This window comes from Sturnira hondurensis, unplaced genomic scaffold (assembly GCF_014824575.4).
Source record: "Sturnira hondurensis isolate 20B ecotype Veracruz unplaced genomic scaffold, ASM1482457v3 Scaffold0024758, whole genome shotgun sequence".
NCBI classification, from domain to species: Eukaryota; Metazoa; Chordata; class Mammalia; order Chiroptera; family Phyllostomidae; genus Sturnira; species Sturnira hondurensis.
The window spans coordinates 1,082,479-1,103,548 of NW_028097389.1; the positions used below are offsets into that span (position 1 = coordinate 1,082,479).

General features: G+C 34.7%; 1 protein-coding gene across 1 annotated transcript in view; it reads right to left on the reverse strand.

The window, feature by feature from the left end:
- Positions 1-21,070, reverse strand: part of KLHL1 (kelch like family member 1) — a 342,020-nt gene that overhangs the window by 152,418 nt on the left and 168,532 nt on the right. The window lies entirely within an intron of this gene.

Here is a 21,070-nt window from a genome sequence, read left to right on the forward strand (position 1 = left end):
GCAGCCGTGGGGACAAGACAAATGACGCATCTGCTGTGGGTCTGTCACTCGCTGAGGTTTATTTTTCAGTGACTTGTATTATTTTGCACTGAAAACAATTACTCTGGATGTGTTCTGGAAAACACGTGATTCCCTGGGAAAGGGTACCAGAAGCTTTAATTGTGCAATCTACTGTTAATAGACAACACGTTTGTGACTAGGAGAAATGGATTACTGGTGCAATTAAATTCAATTTCAAACTTCATTACCATAGTTCCTATTCACACTATTCTCTTTAGGTGCACGTCAGTGTGCAGAACACTGCAATACAAATTCACTGACTCCAGAGCACATGTATTTACACTACACATTTGTACTAAATGCAGTTTTACTCAATGTCATAATTTGTAAAAGCATTCTGAATTATGGTATGTAACGTACTGCTTTTAATTATTATTATTATTCATTTAGTGATTTCCTTTGGTCTCAGAATAGACACGCAAGAACTGCCTGTTCTCATTTCCTCTTTCCTCCTTGACTTTCTGCCCATATTGAAGGTGCGATTGAGGGAATTTCCTGCCACTTAAGTAACAAAACACAAGATTAGAGAAAATAGCTTGAGAGCAAAACCTAAAGTAGTAGATTTAGTCCTATTTAAAAGCTGAGTGGTAATCATTTACTGATTTTACTAATCTTTAAAGATGTCTCATTGATAGGCAATTGAATTAGATATCTACCGTAGTCTAGAAGGACTGATCTAACCAATCTGGACTTTATTATTAAATACATTATTATTGTTTAGGTTATTACACAATAATTGATAATATATTAATTGTTAAATACATTAATATGCTTTGATTTTTTATTTCACTTACTATAATTTAACTTTTATAGAATTGTCATACATATACACAAAGAAGGAAATATACCTTCCTTTTCCTAGAATTCAGGCAATTTTGGTTCAATAATTTAGAATAGGAATGCTTAGTCTGAAATCAAGTGTCCTGGAATTAAGTACATGAATCTTGTAAGTCTGCATACAACTTACAACGTATATGATTTAGTCTAGTCAAGATGGCAGCATAGGCAAATAGGGTATGTGAATACTCCCCAAAACACATAAAATTTACAACTGAACTACAAAGCAAACATCATTCAGAACCACCAGAAATCTGACTGAACAGAAGTCCTACACTAAGGAAAATGCAATCACATCGAGACTGGTAAGAGGGGTGGAGATGCTGAAGGGCTGGTCCCTCCCACACTCACATGTGGTGAACACACATTAGGAGGGATCTCTCAGAGGCACAGATCTCCACTGAGGAGCAAGAGGTCTAAGCCCCACACCAGGCCTCTCATCCCAGGCTTTCTGTGCCAGGAAGAAAAGTCTCCACAAGTTCTGGCTACAAAACCCGGCTTGGATTGTTGCTGCGCGAGACCGAGGGCTTCTGGTGTCCAAGATCTTCTTAAAGGTCCTAACCATGGGTTTACTCAGACTCACTGGCTCTAAGTTCCATCGTTGGCACATGATGGAACCAGAGGAAGGAATTAAGTTGTGTAGTACCGAGACAGATTTCTCCCAGAGAGAAATGCTGGCAGAGGACATGGCTTCTTTTCTGGGTCCTCCCCCACGGAGCTGATGGGCAACACCATATCTGTCTTATCAACCTAGCTAGTACAGTTCACCACACCCTCGTGACTCTGAGAGTCTGCCTCACCCAGTCTGCAGGCCCAGACCAAGCCATTTCCAGTGGCTTTTCCATACCAACAGCCTGTCTTGATTATGCTTTGGACTTTCTTAAAATCTCTAAAACAAACAGCATCTAGCCTTGGCATGCTGCATACCTCTTCCTAAGTGTCCCCAGGCTCAGCACAGTAGCAGCTGGCCTTGGTTCACAGTTGGGGCTCTTCTGGGTACCTCTAAGCCTAGCACAAGTAGCATCCATCTGCAGATTGCTTTGTAGCTCATGCTGAGTAGCACCTGGCAGGGCACAGGTGGTGGCTGACCTTGTCTTGCACCTCCTGGGATGCCTCAGGGCCAGAGCATCTGGTGGACAGCGTCAGACCATGCCAAAGCACCAACAGCCTCCTCCCCAAAGGACTCAGCAGGCACCTGAGCCCTGCTGAAGTAAGGCCTGCTTCTTGAAGCCTGCCCTGCACAGCCGATTCTCCACTGTGGTCACAGCCAGTTCTCACACACCACTGGTCTGGGAGTAAATTCTTCCCATTGAGGTGCCAACAGCAATCAAGGCTCAACTACAATAGGAGGATGTATAGAGCTCTTATGGACACAGCTCTCATGAGGTGTGGGGGACACCTGGAGTGCCTAGCTTGGGTGATTGGAGAAGTTCTGCCCCTATAGGGCACCTGTAACCGTGGCAAATTGTAACCCACCCCACCATTCTTTCAACATTGTTTCTGTAAATGCTGACTCTGACTAATATGAAACTTGTAGATAAATAGCACATTTGAATCCTAGGAACTAACTTCAAAAGATATCGACTCTGACCTACAGGCATCTCAGATCTGGGAGATTTGCTGACCTTCGACCTTGGAGCCAGAAGGACGTGAAGCCAGGATGATGTACACAGGACCGTCACCTGCTTTATCGGAATGGACTGTGCTGATCTGCAAGGAGAGAATTTTTCAACTCCCTCCCTTAATCTCTTTGTTCTATCCCCTTCTCCCTGCTTATAAAAACCTCTGCCATGTGTTGGAAAGATGGGCTCTGAGATGAGAGTCTCTAATATTGCAGGTCACCAGCACCTAAAGTAAAACCACTGTCCTTTACATCAGCTCCTGCCTCTCTAGTCCTGGCTTTCGCAGCAACAGCCAGCCAACCTGTGTCGGATCACACACCTCCTACACAAGGTCACTTTACCAAGACCGGAAGATGTAGCCACTCTGTTTAACACCTAGAGACAAATACAGGAAGGCAGCGAAATGAGGGGACAAAAAAATACAATCTGCATGAAAGAACAGGACAACCCCCCCCCCCAAAAAAAAAACCTTAAACAAAATAGATAAAAAAAAATCTACTGGCAGCAGAGTTCAGAACACTGGTTCTAAGGATGCTCAGTGAACTTAGGGGCAGAGTGGATGAACTGGGTAAGGACTTCAACAAAGTTAGTAAATGTTAAAAAAGTAAAGTGGTTAATTTGTAGCTCACAGTGTTATTTTAACAGGTATTTAGGCAGTACCCAATGAACCAGTGTCACAAAAACGACCTTCCTAAATCAACATCCCAGTGAAGGATTAGGCAGTTACTTCACACATGTCAGAAAGGCAAGGGGAGTAAAAAAGAGAGTGTAAAATGATTCTGGGATTGAAATAAATTAAGCAAACTAAATTGAGAGTAGCAGAACACAAATCTGGTTTCTTAGGTGCGTATTTGTATTTGTTTTTGACATGTTTTTAGAAAATACTCAATTTGTATAAATTTATAACAACCTGATACTTTCAATTGTGTAGATAAACACAGATGTGCCTTTTTTATACCAAAAGTGGTCACAGAATAAAGGGAAGCAATAATGAAAAAGACTCTTGTTCATTTATTATTCCATTCACAACTGTTCTTAACAGAAAGTGATCTGTCAGCAAACGTATTTGTTCACGCATCTCTGACACAAAACACCGCACAAGCTTCAGCTCTCCTCTGTGCACCCTCATAAAGCGAAGGCTTCATACGAGATAAAAAGGAACATTAAATACACAAATACATCAACAGTCATAAATGTTAACCCCAGCCCACCTTAGCGTATTCATAAAGCACATTTCTGCACAACAATTAACAATCCATGCTGTTTCAGCACCAACTTGGCAGATAATGAGGAGGCTTCTGCCTGTTAACATGGAAGTGCTCTCACTGACCAACGAACAGGGAAAATGGATTTCCTTTCCCTAAGAAAATCTAGCCAGTGTAGAACTAAGAGTTTGCACTTGCAGTAACATTTTCTCTGGAATCACCTAGAAACCTCTTCCTTCAGTAAAAAACAAACAAACAAACAAAACCCCCACATCATCAAACACCTTTCCAGAAATCTGATAAGCCAAGGTTACAGAGCAGGTCAAGTCGCTCCTGCTGTCTGAAACATGATTTATAATGCACGTGTCTTGCAGAAAATCTATTAACGTAAGTACAATGCTTGTTCTTCCATATGAGTGCAATAACTGGGCGCTATTCAGCGGATCTCAGTCATGCCAATGGTTAAAATGTCTCAAAAGAGCTTTAGCTACATAATATCATATGCGAATTGAATGTTGGCACAGTCTAATTAATTCCAGCTTGTAATTATATCTGAAACCAATGCATGCAACAAATCTCTCTCAAAGTTCTGTCCTACTTATTTGATAAAAACGGGTCATTTCAAACTCAGTGTGAACATGGGTCTCCAAAGCCTAATGCTGTTTATGTTCTCTTTTTTTCTAAATATTGTGTGGGATTTTACTCCCTTTCCTTCCCTTGTTCCATTTGGCTCACTCTATTATTCATTTGATCAACCATTCAATAAAAACAGTATTTCATCCTGTTTTACGTGAGGTACATCTATAATAGCTTCTAGCTTTTAAACAATTAAGGTCATGAAAATTAAGAATAAATAATACACATATAATGTAATAAGCTATTTTCTAGATATAAGAACAAGATTACAAGAAAATGTAGTTAAAATGATTTCTGTGTGCCTCAGAGATATGTAATGAAACTCTTAAGAAGACATATTTCATGGTTGCAAACTAGATGGAAAGTCTGAAGATACAAAGATAAGGGAGTAAGAAGCTCTAGGTAGAGGAGACTAATGAATGTATGAGGCAGAGTGATGAAAAACCGCGAAGGTCTGGAGCTGCGTCTAGCACGGGCAAATAGTAGGAATTACAAGGAAAGCCAGTGGCATGACTAGAAAAGGAGGTGCGCACCAGATTGTGAAAACACTGTTTGCTAACAGTTTATACGTATTATAGTTTGTCAGGAACAGCTAAAGAATGTTTTGATGGAAATAGATTCAATCAGATCAGACTTAAGAAAATTAACTACCTAACTAAAGAGAAGTAAATAATAAAGTACTATTTTATCTCCATTGAAACTAGAATTTAATACAATTTTTTTCCGAGGCTCTAGACCAAGCAAAGTGAAACGATACATTTTGGGGGTACAGACCTATGTGATAAGTATATTCCAAAAATACATGTATTACAAACAGGAAATTCTTACTGTGCTCAAAGAACCATGATGGCCTGAGGGAAGGGTGGGTGAAGGCTGGTGGGGGTGGGCAAAGGAAGAAAAATGAAGACATCTGTAATAGTGTAAACAATAAAAATAAAGTTAAAAATAAAATATTAAAATTGTAAATACATTATAAATAATACATAATAAAATATTTAAAATGACTTGAGGTAAGAGAGACAGAAATAGAACCTAATCAAACATCTCAGGTGCAAACAATGAAAGATTTAACTGCGGTGAACTCTAGGCAAAGGGATGAAGTCAGGTTCGGTAGGAGTGAGACAAGAGAACAGTAATGAAGGATGCCTAGAAATGCAGGGTCAGGAGGACTGCAAAGCTGAAAGCATGTGTTGGTGTGTTAAACACTGCAGAAAACTGAGACAGGAAAGCACAGCAGGATCTTTACACTCTTTGGTCCTTGGTCAACTCCGTCACAGCTGTTCTGCGTCTGAGCGGAGGCTGAACTCACATGGCAAGAGCCCTCGAGAATTTCTACACTGGAGTCGCTAGGGATGTGGTTTGGGGAGATACTCAGGTGTTTGTCTTGATGTCACAATTATGGAGAAACTTCCTATTTTTAAGAGTGTCTGTGACAGACCAGTAACAAATTACATTCTTAGGTTGTGTTTATCCTTACAACATTTTTAAGTGCCAGTTTTGAAGACAGCCACCATCATCCTCACTGTCACCACCATCATCACCATTGTTGCTACACGAATCTATGAGGTGGTTTTAGGAAGCACTGAAGGGACAAGGGGTGCTCTTGTGGCACGAGCACTGTTGAGCAGGAGTCAGGAGTGAGGGAGGAGAGTTAGTGAGAAACAGTAGGCGTGATGGGTAAAACCGTGGACTTGGAAGCTAATTTCCCTGATTTGAATTCTGGCTCCACCACTTACTACCTGAGTGCAGTTCGGCGAGTTAATTAACTTCTCTGTGCCTCAGTTTCTTTGATTGTGAAGACATTACATATCTCATAGCATTGTTCGGATTAAATTTGCTGTAGTTAACACATGTACACACTTACAACATTGTATGGCTTATAGTACTCTGTTTATTAATAATATTGTGATGAAACTGAAGAAATTACAATTCCTTGTGCTTTCTGCTCTCTATATTGCTAAAGGCTATTATGCGGCACTTATAAATAAGATATATGGTAACTGCTTCTCATTTTAATTATCTGAGAGTTACCATTGAATAACTATTTAACTTGCTAGGAGAATTTACCTTTGATTTACATTTGCTATTGATTAGGGCTTAAGCTCTCTAAAATTACTTAACTTTCAGAATAATAATAATTGCAAATGATTTCTGCCCTGTGCAAAAGATAAACATTAATGTTTAAAGGTTTATTGATTTTTATGGAATTAGCCAGTTTTGTCTTTAACTTTGTAAATTGGCTTCTGCATTTCTTTGTGACTTTGGTCTCATCAAACTAGCTTTACCATCTTGCTGATACTCTCATTCATGAAGTAAATAAATACTTTGGCATATGCTCAATATATGTTTTTGTGAGTCATGGTTTTTAGTTTGTTTGTATTATAGTCATGTTCTAACTTTTAAAATGTACATCCAGTTGTTTATAAATCACTTTTAACTACTTTCTAATCTCATATAGTAGTAGCAAATCAATACATGATAAGCCTCAATAAGAAATCTAATGGTGGTTGAAATAAGGTGATCCTTAATTAGGTACAAAAATATTATTATAATATTTGAGCAGCTTATTTCTTAATACCCTAGGGACAATCACGCTGCCTCTAGGCCTCCAGCTGTAACCATTGCTTCTATATTATGCTCCAGACTGTGAAGGCCCAGAGCACTTCACAGCTTTAACCTAATTCTGCAGTCTGCTCCCCCTTAACACTTTAGATCATAAGAGAGCTCCCACTTTTCCTGTCTAGATGAAAAAGAACTCTAAAACTATTCATTTTTTTAGTGCTGGTATGCAGCAAGTATTTTTATTGGATTCCTCATAGAACTTTCTCCTTCTTTGTAGGATACTTTTGAATAATGAGACCCAGATTAAATAATCTTACTAAAACTTTTTGTGGACTTACTGTGTGCATGGTCAGTTTGTCTTCAGTTTTGAGTGCAGGGTGGAAAGAAAGAATGAGAAGGAGGTGGGCAAAAAATAAACAAATCTGTTTACTAATTCTTGAATCCCTTAGAAGTGTACTCTCCAGGCAAATGCCATCTTCCTATTACCAAAAGGTCTTAAAATCAGCTGTGCTGAGTCATCTCCCTTCAGTCCTTTCTCATGGTTAATCATAATAGTAACATAAAGATTGTACTGTAAAGTAAAGAGAAAAAAAGAACAAGTTGGTTAGATTGTGTCAGTACAAAGGAGACATTGGCAAACTAGGGAATGAGCTGTGTAGCAGAAAACACAAATTCTAATGATAGAAGAGGGTAAGATCAAGTAGGCAGGTGGAAGAATTAGTGTTGAATGGTAGGGAGGATACCTGTTCTTCCAAGATTAGAAGTGAACCTAGATGTATTCATAAAAATAATAATGTCGTTTCATTAGCCTTGGACTTTACACTTTGTAAAGTACTTTACCTATATAGTTCATGTTTGATATTATATTTCCTCAGACTAAGGCCAAAATTATACATATGCATATAATCACACATGAAATATATGCATATATATTTCACATTATATATATATATAATGTCAAACATTATATTGAGATAGAGAGAGAGAGGTCAAGGAATTAATCATTATACTCTATTTGACTAAAAATGGTAAGAGCTTTATTTTTCTGCCTAATCACCTTTATTTTGTTGTTTTTATTATAAAAAACAGTTTCTACTTTTCTCCAACATTTTGATAATAAACATCACCTCTCAAATTTTATACATTTTGTGTTATTTTTACAATGAAGTGAATTTGAGTGCTTTAGTCTTTCCAAAGATTTGCATGAAAAGAAACATGTAAACAAATACAAAACACACTAGAGTTGATGGCCAGGGTTAGGGGCTAATCATAAAAAAGTAATTTGGCTGACAATAAAAACAGTCAAATACAATATGTATTTATTCACTAAAAATGGCAAACTTACTTTCAAGTCACTATCCATAGAACAAGTTTGTTCTCTTTTTAACCTATAAAATATTCCATAAGTTGTAGATAATATCTCAGTGAACATTTGTGTTCTTTTATTATTAAAGCAACTATTAACCTTAATAATAGCAAATGTTTGGATTGAGTTGGAGCTCTCCTAGACCATATATTTTCCATGGTGTGACTGAACTCCAAATTCCAAGGGTAGCATATTTCCCACACTTGACTAGTCAAAGCTGCATTTGAGGAGAAATTAAGGGATGGATACATAGCTTACTATGAATTTGTTCATTATGTGATATGAAAAGGCATATATTAAATGTAACATTCTTTATTAACCGATATAGAAAAACTAATTCTGATTAGGCTAATAGTTTAGGTTCGAGTAAAATTATTCTCATATTAATACTATGAAAAAGCCACCGAGCATTTACAAATAAAGTATATATATATATTCTCTTAGAACTTCAGGGACATTTTCCTTGAAGACAAAATCATTGTGATAAGACTTAGTATTTTTTAATTAAAATTATTGAGAAGACATTTCTGTCATAAAAATCATCAGGAAAAAGAAATAAGATTTAATAAAAGTCTTGTTTGTTGTAGTAGTCAATACAAAAAATACAATGAAGATTATAGTTCCAGGTATAGTAACATCCAACAAGAATAAACACTTAGAAATTTTTGCAATGAAAACATAAAACCTATCTCCTGAAAGCTAAAAACACTTGAAAGAAATTAAAGAAGACTTAAAAAATAAGACATCTCATGTTTATGGAACAGAAAACCTAATACAAATACTGTTAAGATGGCAACACTCCCTAAACTGATGTATAGATTCATTGCAGTCCTTGTCAAAATTCCCACTTGCTTATCTGCACATTGACAAGGCGATACTCAATTTATAAGACACCTGAATACACACCCACACAAAGAATAAAGTTAGACCCCTTATCTCATGCCACATAAAAATTAACTTAAAAAATAACAGTACAAGATGCAAGGGCTAAATACATAAAACTCACATAGGATAACATATATAGAAATCTCTGACCTGATTTTTCTCAATGATTTCTTAGTTATTATACCAAAGCATAAGCAGCAATAGAAAACACACATTGGACATCATCAAAATGAACAATCTTTGTCCTCAAAGAATACCATCAAGACAAAAAGTGATGAGACTTTCTAAGACTACATAAAGAACTTTTACAACTCCACAACAAAAAAACCAATAACCCAGTTTTAACAAACAGACAAAAAAGCTGAATAGATTTATCTCCAAATAAGATATACAGATGTCCAATAAGTACAGGGAGAGATGCTCAGTTTTAAGAGGCATTAGGGAAATGCAAACTAAAATGGCAAAATATCACTTCATACCCACTAGCATGGCTATTATCAATAAGGACGTTAATAAAAAATGCCTGGCGATGATATAGAGACATTGAACCCTTAGGTGAAATGGTGCAACCACTCTGAGAAACAGTCGGGCAGTGCCTTAGAATCTTCAACATAGAATTACCATGTAACGTTGCTCCTGATTACATACCCAATAAAAATGAAAATATTAGGTCCAGAGAAAATCCCATAAAAATGTTCAACACAGTATTATGCATAATGGCCTCAAAGTGTAAACAATTCAACTATCCATAAACAGATGAATGTATGAATAAGATGGGGTATATGCGTACAAGGCAGTGTTATATGGCCATAAAAAGAAGTACCAGCACATGCCAGAACATGAATGAGCCTCGTAAAGATTACACCAAGTGAAGGAAGCCAGCCTCCAAAGACCACATGCTGTATGATTTCATTTCTGTGAGATGTCCATAATGGGAAAATTTATATAAACAAAAAGAGGACTATTGAATGCCTGAGACCAGTGACTTTGGTGGGTGGAATGAGGAGTGACTGTTACCCAGCACAAGGAAACGTTCTAAAACACTTGGTGATGAAAGTAAAACTCTGTGAATGCACTAAAAAAACATTGAATTACACAGTTTAAATTGATGAATTGTACGGTGAGTGAATTACATCTCGATAAATGCTTTTATCAAACATAAAACATATGGAAGCAGGAAAAAGTTTATTCCTTCTTTTACAATCATATGTTGATTCCCAACTTTTATTAGATAATGTTCCACTTATGATGACACTGTTTTTAGTAATTATAAAATGGCATTTATTAATGGCACATTATCTAAATATGCATTTATATTTCATGAACTTTTAGATTTAACAGGGTATTTGTAAAATGATAGATAGACTGAACGGGACCGGTATGGTCTTAAACAAACTTCATCATTTTACAGTTAAGGAGAGAAATCTCAAGCTAATTGCTCAAACACACATGGTTTTATTAAGCATAATTAAAAAGTCAGTCTTATGATTTTCAGTGCATTTTTCCCCTTATACTTTACCTTGCTTTTCTGCTCAAGAAGTGTTAAAATTGTTAAGTTCTTCAGTGACCAAGAGATCACTGGAACTTTTAAATAAACTAGTAAAAAACTGAGACTGTTGGTCAAAATTAAAGCAACACTGGTGGGAACATATCCTAAACAAAATTAATAAATAAGTAAGAGTGCGGCCTAGACTTTCAGAAAATGTTTTAAAGAACTAGTTTAGTTTATCTGTGTAGTTGGAGTTTATTATGCAATATCTATGCCAAGAATTTGACTAGTTTTTTCCTTAAATCTCAGTGGTATTGGTTTGGCACTGTCATAAATAGTTTTAAATATAAACTTCAAGAAATATGACGTTTGAGTAGCCTGTTTGTACAAAATATTATTATTAGTCATGGTTTTGGGATAAAACAACAGTAAGTAATGGAAACAAATATTTCCAGAAAATTATATACTTTAAAAAATCTAATTCATATATAAATTATATTGACTTTAAAAAAGATAAAGGGAACTCTAGATTGCTATGTAAGTTTCTGTTGTTGGCCATTTAGATAAAACTGTTTTCTACAATACTGTAATGTTTGATATTGAAGAATACCATTGAATGATGAGTTAATGATTGGCCTGTGCTATCCTGCTTACCCAAGATAATTCTTGTAATTGAGTACATTTTTCATCTGTTGATCTATCAAGAAACTTCGAAAATTTTCCTCTGAAACCTGAAGCTTCACTGATTCTCTTTTCCAGGGCTGCCACAGAATACATTTACTACGAGAAGTTTATATATCTTGATGTTGTTTAGCTAGTTATTATCAAGTTTTATTTGTACTAAGCTGGAATATATCGCTCATATTTTTGAGTTCTTGAAATAAAATAAAGTAATAATTCTCAGAGTATTCTATTGTTCGAAAAGTAAAAAAAGAGAGTGTCAATTTACAATGATGAATTTCAAATGAGTTCATCAAAGTGTCCATTTTTTATTCTAAAATATTCTGGTAAAATATTCTGTCCTATGCCAATGACATTTCAATCTGACAACTAAAACTAATAACTAAAAGTTTTTTACCTGTTGTGGCAGACTATTTACATGTACACCACAATGTTGGCCACTTACGAACCAAGCATTAGTGTCTTTAAGAATAGTTGGGACTACAAGTTTTCAATATTTAATGACATCCTTCCACATAATCTCTCTGAATAATAAAGAAAATGAAACTTGCCACATTAGTTTTTTGAAGGTGCAGGAAGTACATCATTGCATCTTCAAATGATATCTATCAGCACATATGATATAGGAAGCTTAATTAATTAATACAATATCCTAATTGTCCATATATGCTGTAGCAAAAGTAGGTTTACAGTTGTTCATATGGAAAAGAATATATTAATTAATAAATAATATGCAATAAGCACTATTTCAAATAGAGCAATAAACCTACTTTTGCCCCACTCTGTATTTTCTTTATTTGTTTTCTAATAACATGTCTAATTTATAAAAAATTATACTGTGGAAGTTAATATGATAATAATGATCATAATATCAGCATATATGTAAATATGGAAAGTGTGTATTTAAAATAATGTAAACTACAGTTATACAGATTTTACCACTTAATGATACAGCCTTTCTTCTAATAATATATGTAGTCAATGCAGATGCATATCACTCTTTGTATAGGTAAATGTATACATCTCTGTCTGAATCAGTGACTACATCTAATACGCCTTATTTTTAGCTTAATCAGTATTCTTCTGCATCAACTGCAATGTATTTATTTGAAAAGTATATATTTTCTTTTACATTTCATGTCATCTTCTGTCTCCTCACTATTTTGTTATTATTGATCATCCATATGCCAGATGTAAAAATAGAAATGCTACTCTGTAAATTGACAATCAGCTTATTTTCTTTTCAAATAGAACTGAACCAGAAACTGAATTCTGTCTTTATCCATATATTTGGAAATCTCTTCATGTTCTTTTAACTTTAAATCCAATTAAAATGCAAATTATGTTCAACAAATGATAGAATCATAGAGTATCTGGCTTGAAATTTATTCAATCTTAAATAAATTTACTTAGATTTCATGTTGATAAAAGAGTTCAGTCTGTTTAAAAAGTATTTAATCTTCCTCATTTTCAAGAAAGACCATTTACTACTTGTAAATTATATAACATGAACTTAACTAACATACCTTTTTTATCTTTCTGAAATAAACATTGTCTTACATAAAAATTACAACAGAGTTATGAGTGCTTATTAGAGTAAGTCCCACCACAAAGTATACTGTTTGTTGAATTTACTTAGAAAGGTCAGGACCTGAATCCCATTCTTCGGATTTTTGGTGATTTCCATTTACTACTACCCAGCACTATTTAATCATTCATAATATGTTCTTTTATGTAACTTCCAGTCATATATGACAATGGAACACACTTAGTCTAGTGTTAATTATCCTGTTAGAATGTGTCCTTTCTATCGTGCCACCCATTTTATAATTATCCCTTGATAAATTGGCGACCTTCAATGAAATCTAAATTTAATAAATACTAAAAATATCATTATGAAGTACTAAAAATACCAACTTTTGAATATAAAATAGATCCACTGAAAACTTAAATATATGCACACATAGTAGATGGAAAGTGTTACCTGTCAAATCATTTTGAAATAGCCGATAAAGTTGAAGAACTATGAAGATCATGTGCGCATCTTGTATGTATGTATTTATTTATACATATATTTAAATAAAAAGGTGCGGAAAGTAAAATTAGGCACAGTATGAGCATTTTTAATTATTGTGGAACAGAGATAGCGTGTGTCACTTGACATTATTAATATTTATAACATTTCACTTAAATTGATGAAATTTTAATATATTTTAAACTGTTAACATATGCACATATTTATTATTTCAAACATTTATCGTGTGTCTAAAAAGAGAAAGGTGCTATTCCAAGAACTAAGAATATAGCAATGAACAAGTCAGATGCGGATGTTACTTCACAGGGCACGTAGTACAGCTCTCTCTGTACGTAATGATAATATATTTAGAGTAACTTGGGGCTTGGGGGAACATCTCATTCTCCTCTAAAAGTTATATTTTTCTTGAATTTGTCTGTTTGTACATTAAATTTCTGAAAGCATTCTTTTAAGGCAATGATCTACCCATCTCTACTCTGCCTTGTGTACAAAAAGCAGACTGAATTTCCCTTCAGGCAAAGAATGATTTGTCATGTTTCTTGTGAACTATAACTGATCCATCTTCCTTTTATGCCTCTTTAAAAATTACTGTTAAAAACTCTTAAGCACAGAAGCAAGGGAGGGAGGTGGGTTTGGAGAGGGTGAGGGGAGAGGTGGGAGAAAATATGGAAAAATGTAAATGAACAATAATAAAATAATTTAAATTAAAAAATTCTTAAGCACAAGCATATCTTTAACAGAGAAATCACATTAAAAGAAAAATTTAAAAGGAAAGCATAACACGAAATTAGTCCTATAATGTGATTCATTACCTCATCAGAACATATACATATTTTACAATATTTATTCATCTTGTACAGATTGTTGTAATAAAGTGAGACTTTGATGTACATAAAAATTAGACTTTTTTTTCTCATTTGAACAAAAATAAATTACTGATCTTTTTTTCTTGTTTTTGAACTGAGCTTTGCAAACTAAAAAGGGAAAAATGTTTCTGGCTTTTCCTTCTTCTGACATCACACTGAAGTCCTTGCTGAACTATTTGTACAATGTAGGCACGTTGCTTCTCGCAGAAAGATATTTTATTGATTAAGTGATTTGAATCGTTAAACACTTAGGGATGACTTACAAGTTATAATGAAAATCCTTCAGATGTGTGTTTATAGGATAGTTTTTTAAATTAGTGTTTCTTCTTGACACTTGATGATGGCGTTGCCATAGCATTAACTCAAGACATAGAGCAACCCTGCAAAAATCTAAATCTACTAGACAATTAAAAAAACCTGATACATTTTAATAAACTTTGTGTATTTGTTTTCATTTTACATAACTTTGTGTTTTAGAAATAGATCAACAGAATTAATAAAAGTAAAATTAAAATATACAAGTGAAAAAATCTTTAAAGTGAATGAAACACTTTCCAAGTAGATGAATATTGTTATTATCTTCATCATCAACAAAAAAGCAGGTCACATTTCTTAAAATAGAATGATCTTAAGTTTGGATACACAAACCTGAAATGGGAACATAACTGAAGAGCATATGAATAGAAGAAATGGACTGTGCCTAAAATGAACATTTAAAGGATTTATAATTTTCATTGGATACCCTGTGATTATGCTTAATTAGTCTTTTAAACTGTTGTAAATGCATATTAAATTGTGGATAATTTATAGAACCTTAACAATTAGAAGTTGTATATAGTTAAACCACAACTACATGAGTGAATAATTATTTATTATAATATTGTTAACTGTGAAAAAAAGTTCTTTTGTGGTGTGGAGAGAAAGGAATTTCAATTGACACAAGTGTGGAAAAGTTTAAACGTGGTGGTAAGATTTTATTGGGGTTTAAAGGAATAAAACACCCTTGGGGAGCTGGGGGCAATCAGGCTCAGTAGAAACTGCCTTAATATTTTTGTTAATCCTCCATGTATTTTCTTGGTTCTCGCTGGTGATCAGGGTGCCATTCAAACCATCCAACCCAACTAACTGATTCTTCCGGAGCTTGAGTCCAACCCGCCTCCAGACCCTTTTCTGGGACGAACTGGAGTTCCATGCCCTGTATGCAATCTGATTACCTTTCCAGTTTTTCTCACGCCATACTCTGCTCCTTTTCTTCACCTATTTTGCCTCTTAACTGAGCATGTCCAGAAGTAGAAACACCTCTCTGTGCACCATCTTGATTTCTATTGCCCACATCAGAGAGTTCTCCTATCTGATTTCTATTGTGCATGTGCTAGCAGGGGAGTTTTCCCCTTCTCCTCTCTCTGATAATTCAGTACCCAGCCAGCAGCTCCCCTGGGGAGATTTCCTTTCTGCTTCCAGGATTGAATCTCCTCTGCAGCAGACCCCTGGAGTGTGCAAATCAGTCTGTAAATGCTATAGCTTCTTAGTAGCTTAATGGAATGCTGTCCTAATATCTGATTCAGCTTCCCAGTATATTAAATTTAATATCTGATTCCCTTTGCTTTCTTCCTCATTAATAACTAGCTAACTACCTATGCTAACAATATCACTATTTATTATACATCTCTATCAATTTATTCTGTGTGATCTAAATACCTTTTGTGTGTGACACTAAGCAGAATTAAAAGTTAATTTTTTTTAAATGCTTTACTCAAACCAACATTCAGTTTTAGCCAGTAGATTGACATATTACCAATGAATATGAGAACACAAACACTGCCTTTAAAGAGATGGGAGTCTAATTCAGGGATAGAACCAGTAAAGAAAAACAAAAACGGGAATAAAAGGAAGCTTCTCTCTAGCCAAGCTTCCACATGCTTCTTATTGCTTGTGGACATTAAGCATCAACGGCAGTTGTTCTTCAAGCCACTCACAATACCCACCCTGACTTCCTTTCTTACTGCCCTCCCCAGCAATTCTGCTAGTCAAAATTTGACAAACTGCAACTTGATATTTATATACAAACTTAAATTCATTGCACGTATATTATATATATATATATATATATATATATATATATATATATAGTATATATATATAAAGGAGTAACACAAAGTTAGGATTATAAGAAAAAGAAGACAACATTCAAAACAAATTTTGACACTAATGCATCACGTAATAATCCTAAGGAAAAATATTTTTAACTGGCACTGTATTTGATGAGTTAGAAAAGAAAAAAAAACATATATATGAAGTTGTATTTATTCTGCCAAAGTAAACTCTAATTTATGGGTTATATGGAGAATTGTTGGTCATGATAAAAAGCAGACAGCTCACTAGAAGGCACAAGAAATGCCAGATATTTCACAATCATGACCAGAAAGCACATAAAGTTTGTTATTTTCTCTCTTATTGCCCTAATGGCTTTGAAGGACAAATGAATAGTGTCTATGCGGGATTTTTTAGAGTACTAGATTCTGAAAGGGCAGCTACTCTTGCAATGATTCTGGGAGCTTTTATGCTTTAGTTCTGTGACTTCGACCTGTTAAGACTGCTGATTGAACGTGGTCACCCCTAATTAGTCCTGTTGCCACAGTTTCTGCCTCCAGCATAAACACTGTGAAATGTTTCATGTCATTCTGGTAGCACCAGCCAGGAAGTGAGAGTAACGTAAACAGAGAAAAACAACAAAAACCCTAAGGAATCAACATTTTGTTTATTTCATTAGTGTCATCTATGTTTTGAGTTTATAATATCAATTTCTGTCAAGTAATCTGTATTTTCAAGTGTTCTGCATATGAGACACCTGACATTACTATGGTAAAAAAAAATCACTCTATATTTATTAGCATATTAGATAATGCAGGACATTTGTAATGAGACAATAGTAAGTTAAAATCCCCCATTCTACCCTGTTCTCTTCTGTTGCTCTTGAGTAAATTATTTAACACCCCGAAACATTATTTTATCATTTAAAAACGGAAGTAACATGAAACGTGCAACAGTTTTCACAGGTTTAGACTAAATAAGTATGTCTGTCACCCAGAGACACACCTGATGCACACTATACACTGAACTGTGAATCGCCATCCCCAGCAGTGGTAAGGGTCGCCATCCAACACAATGGCAAAAGCTCAGAGTCACCACAATCTCCCAGAAGAAGTTTAAAAAAGTGCCACCAAGGAGCCTATCTACCTGATTAATGATGGAGGTGGACAACAGTAACAATTAGTGTTTGTATACATAACAAAGCCACAAGCTGATAAGCATTATAAAGAGTATAAAGCAGTGTAGGAGAATAGAGCATTCTGAAGGCAGTGTCTCTTTATACAAAACTCCGAGAAGAGATTTCTGTGGAAGTGGCACTTTAGCAGAGATATGAATAAGGCAGAGAAGAAAGGGTGCAAGTATTTGGTAGAAGAGTATTCCTGACCCAGGGAAGAAAAAACCAAAAATCATCAGGTGATAGCATGTTTTGTGTAGTTAAAAACAGGAATCAGGTTAGTGTGGCTGAGCCTGTGTGAACAAGGAAAATAATGGTAGAAAACAATATTAGAAAGAAAATTAGAGGAAAACTATGTGTAATCTTGTTGACAGCATACAGGACTGCTAAGAATCACGGTCCTGAAAAAGTATCCAAGGAACTGTGGGGATTAATTTCTATATTACAGGGTACTAAGTACTTTGTTGGACCAAAACAAATTACAATGGGAAGCTTTTTTCTGTCACAGAGGAGTTTGCAAGGTAATTATGAGGACCAGTCACAAAAACATAAAATAATATACCTAATATAAGGGAGTTAGTTTTTCATGATATTACATAATCATCAGAAGATGAATACTAAAAATTCAAATGAGAGAAAAGATTCCATGAAATGATGTAAGGTATTTTTTTTATTCATGGATGAATTTGATGTGGAAATGGAAGGGTCATGTAGAATTAGCTACCAGAGATTCCAGACAAAAGAAATATCACAAGTTAAGTACAAGTGAAGGAAATTCATAGCACACATTCAAGAGGGGTAAAATTCTATTTTTTGAGAAAATACATCCATGCAGCAGGTTAGAGGATAGGTGTGGAGGACCATGCTTATCCATATGTTTTTAGAATGGTTCATTTGGGTTATGTGTTGCAGAGATTGTTGGATTAGGAAGACAAGCTGACCCATGATTTGCATAAGGAAGCTGTGGATAGAAAATTGGAAACCAGCCCGTGTTGCACGGAGCTGCGGAAGTGAAGGTTAAGGATCTTTCTACTAATCACCTCAACTTTCAGTTTAATGTGAATTCTTCTCAAAAACACTGCAGAGAGGTAATGCATTCTTTAAGAACCTGTAGAAGACTCCCACCAACGTTCTCAGTCTACACTGGTGAAGGAAATTGCTTTCAAGGGCTGCCTTAGACGTTATTTGAACTTTCTGCCTGTCCACATGTCTGCCAGCCACTGCGTGTGGAGAACAATGGCTTCCTGTTCTTTCCCACCTTCCATTTCTTGTGTGAATAGTTTTATCAGAGAAAATTCTAATCCAAACTATAAGGAGAGAGGATGTGGGGGACATGCAGGCAAAGCTGACTGTGGAGGGAAGTGCCACTAACCACCAGTGGAAATAGACAACCCAGAAGAGAAAGGAAGATGAGAAGACTAAAGTAGACCCTGGACTTTTCATCCATCTTCACACACAGCAGATCAACTCTAATATTATTATTTTATATATTAATTTTGAACAGATTACACTACTAAAATAAAAAAAAATGAAATACTGAAATGTCACTCTTTTGGATCCAAGTACATTCTGTCAAATACATGAAGACAGCTATTTTCATGCCCCACAGGCACCCATAGTTTTGTCTACCTTCTCTTCACATGAAATGACAATAAAACATTTACTGTTCTTGTTATTCTCACCTGTCTCTGCTTATCTTTCACTAATGCTTTTAAAATGTGATGTACAGAATTGAACATAGGCCTCATAACGAAATATGACTAACAGAGTACAGGGGAGCTATTTCCTCCCACTATTTTTTGTTACTTATATATCTATTCAGCTAAAATTTAAATGTTTTAGAATTAGTTTAATGATTCTGTGTAATATTGAACTTGCAATAAAAATTTTCAGGAGTTTGTGTATGAACCACTGCCTAGCTAGGAAACCTTCCCTGGATAGGTTTTGGCATCCTCTACACAAACATGAATAGCCGAAATGAAATAAACGAATGAAATTTCCAAAGGAAAGCTAGCAAATATATAAATAGTGAACACATAGAGATAAGAAGTTAAGGTCTAGACTTTGAAGGTCAAGTGCATATCTAAAGATCTTAGCAAGAAAATTAGAACAGAAATAAATTTTCTTGTGAAATAAACAAATAACACATAATTAGAAAAAATAAAGAAGCGAATTTAGTCCTGGAGGCATTAGGAAAACTGGGATGATTTGCTATTAAAGCAGTTCACACAAAAAAATCCTAGCATAATAGATGCACTTTCAAATCACCAATTAGATTTGATGAGAACATGCACACGGTTAAACAAGGATCAGAAACCAAGACAACTGATCAGTACATTTTCTTCACTAAAAGGGTAACCCATGAACATCTAGAAAATACTGGAGTGGTATGCTTCTAAAAGAATTTGAAATCATTTAAATTTCTTTTTTTTTCCTTTTAGAAAAGATTTATTTCTAATTTTTTAATATTTTTAATATTTTTTGTTGTCCAAGTACAGTCTTCTGCCTTTAATGCCCATCCCTCCCCATCACTGAAATCATTTAAATTTTGACAGACATGACATAATATATAATTAACTTAGAGTTTCACAAATAAGTTAAAATCACATTGTTTAGAATGTCGAACATCAGCTAGAACTCTGCTTCTGTTTTAAATGCACTTTAAGGTAAACATTTTAAAGTGCTTAAAGAAAAAATATTATTATTGTGTGACAAATTGCAAAAGACTAAGCAGTCTAAGCAGCTGCAAGAAAAACATTTTTATTACTAAATTAACTATTTCAAACTAGACCAGAAGGGACCATTATCCCTGTGGATAAGGAGGCATATTGCTCTTTGGCCTAGCTAAGCCATCAGCACTGTAATGAAATGTGCATAATTAAATGACTGCCATTTGACTTTGCTATTTAGTGGATGAAGTATGTTCACTGATTTCATGGGTGGTACAATGTCAGTAGCACTACTCTGCCTTGTCATGAAATATTTTGAAAGAGGCGTTTGACAATAGAACTACGAAGCATGTGTGTTCTTTGTATTTCTATATTTTCATTTAATTTACTAATCTGCTTAAATGATTAAAGAAAATAATTAAAATAACATTGAAATTCTAAGAAAACCAAATGGAAGACTTTTAAATGGCTGTCATTAATGGTTTGAAAAGGTGTTCAATCTCAAAACAGGTGCTTTTTTAGTAAACGACAACTATAAAGCTTAATAAGCTGTCGCATATAAATTCTTTACTTGAGCTGGAAAGGGAAAGTTATATACTTTATAATATTAACCAAATCATTAATAATGTTCATAATAGTAACAGTAACAAAAATGGCTAGCATTTTGTATAGTGCTTTCTACATGCAAGGGGTGGTATTGTATTTTTATAGTGAATATTTCTAGTGTATGAAAGATTATGGGTATAAAATTGTTATAAATGATTTTTTCCAGAATAAAGATACTGCAAAAAAATTCACTTCTTAGTGTTCACATATGTAAAGTGTGAAATTCAAAAGATTTTTAGTCTCTCTATAAAAGTAGTAAAATATCTATGTATTTATATGTATAAAT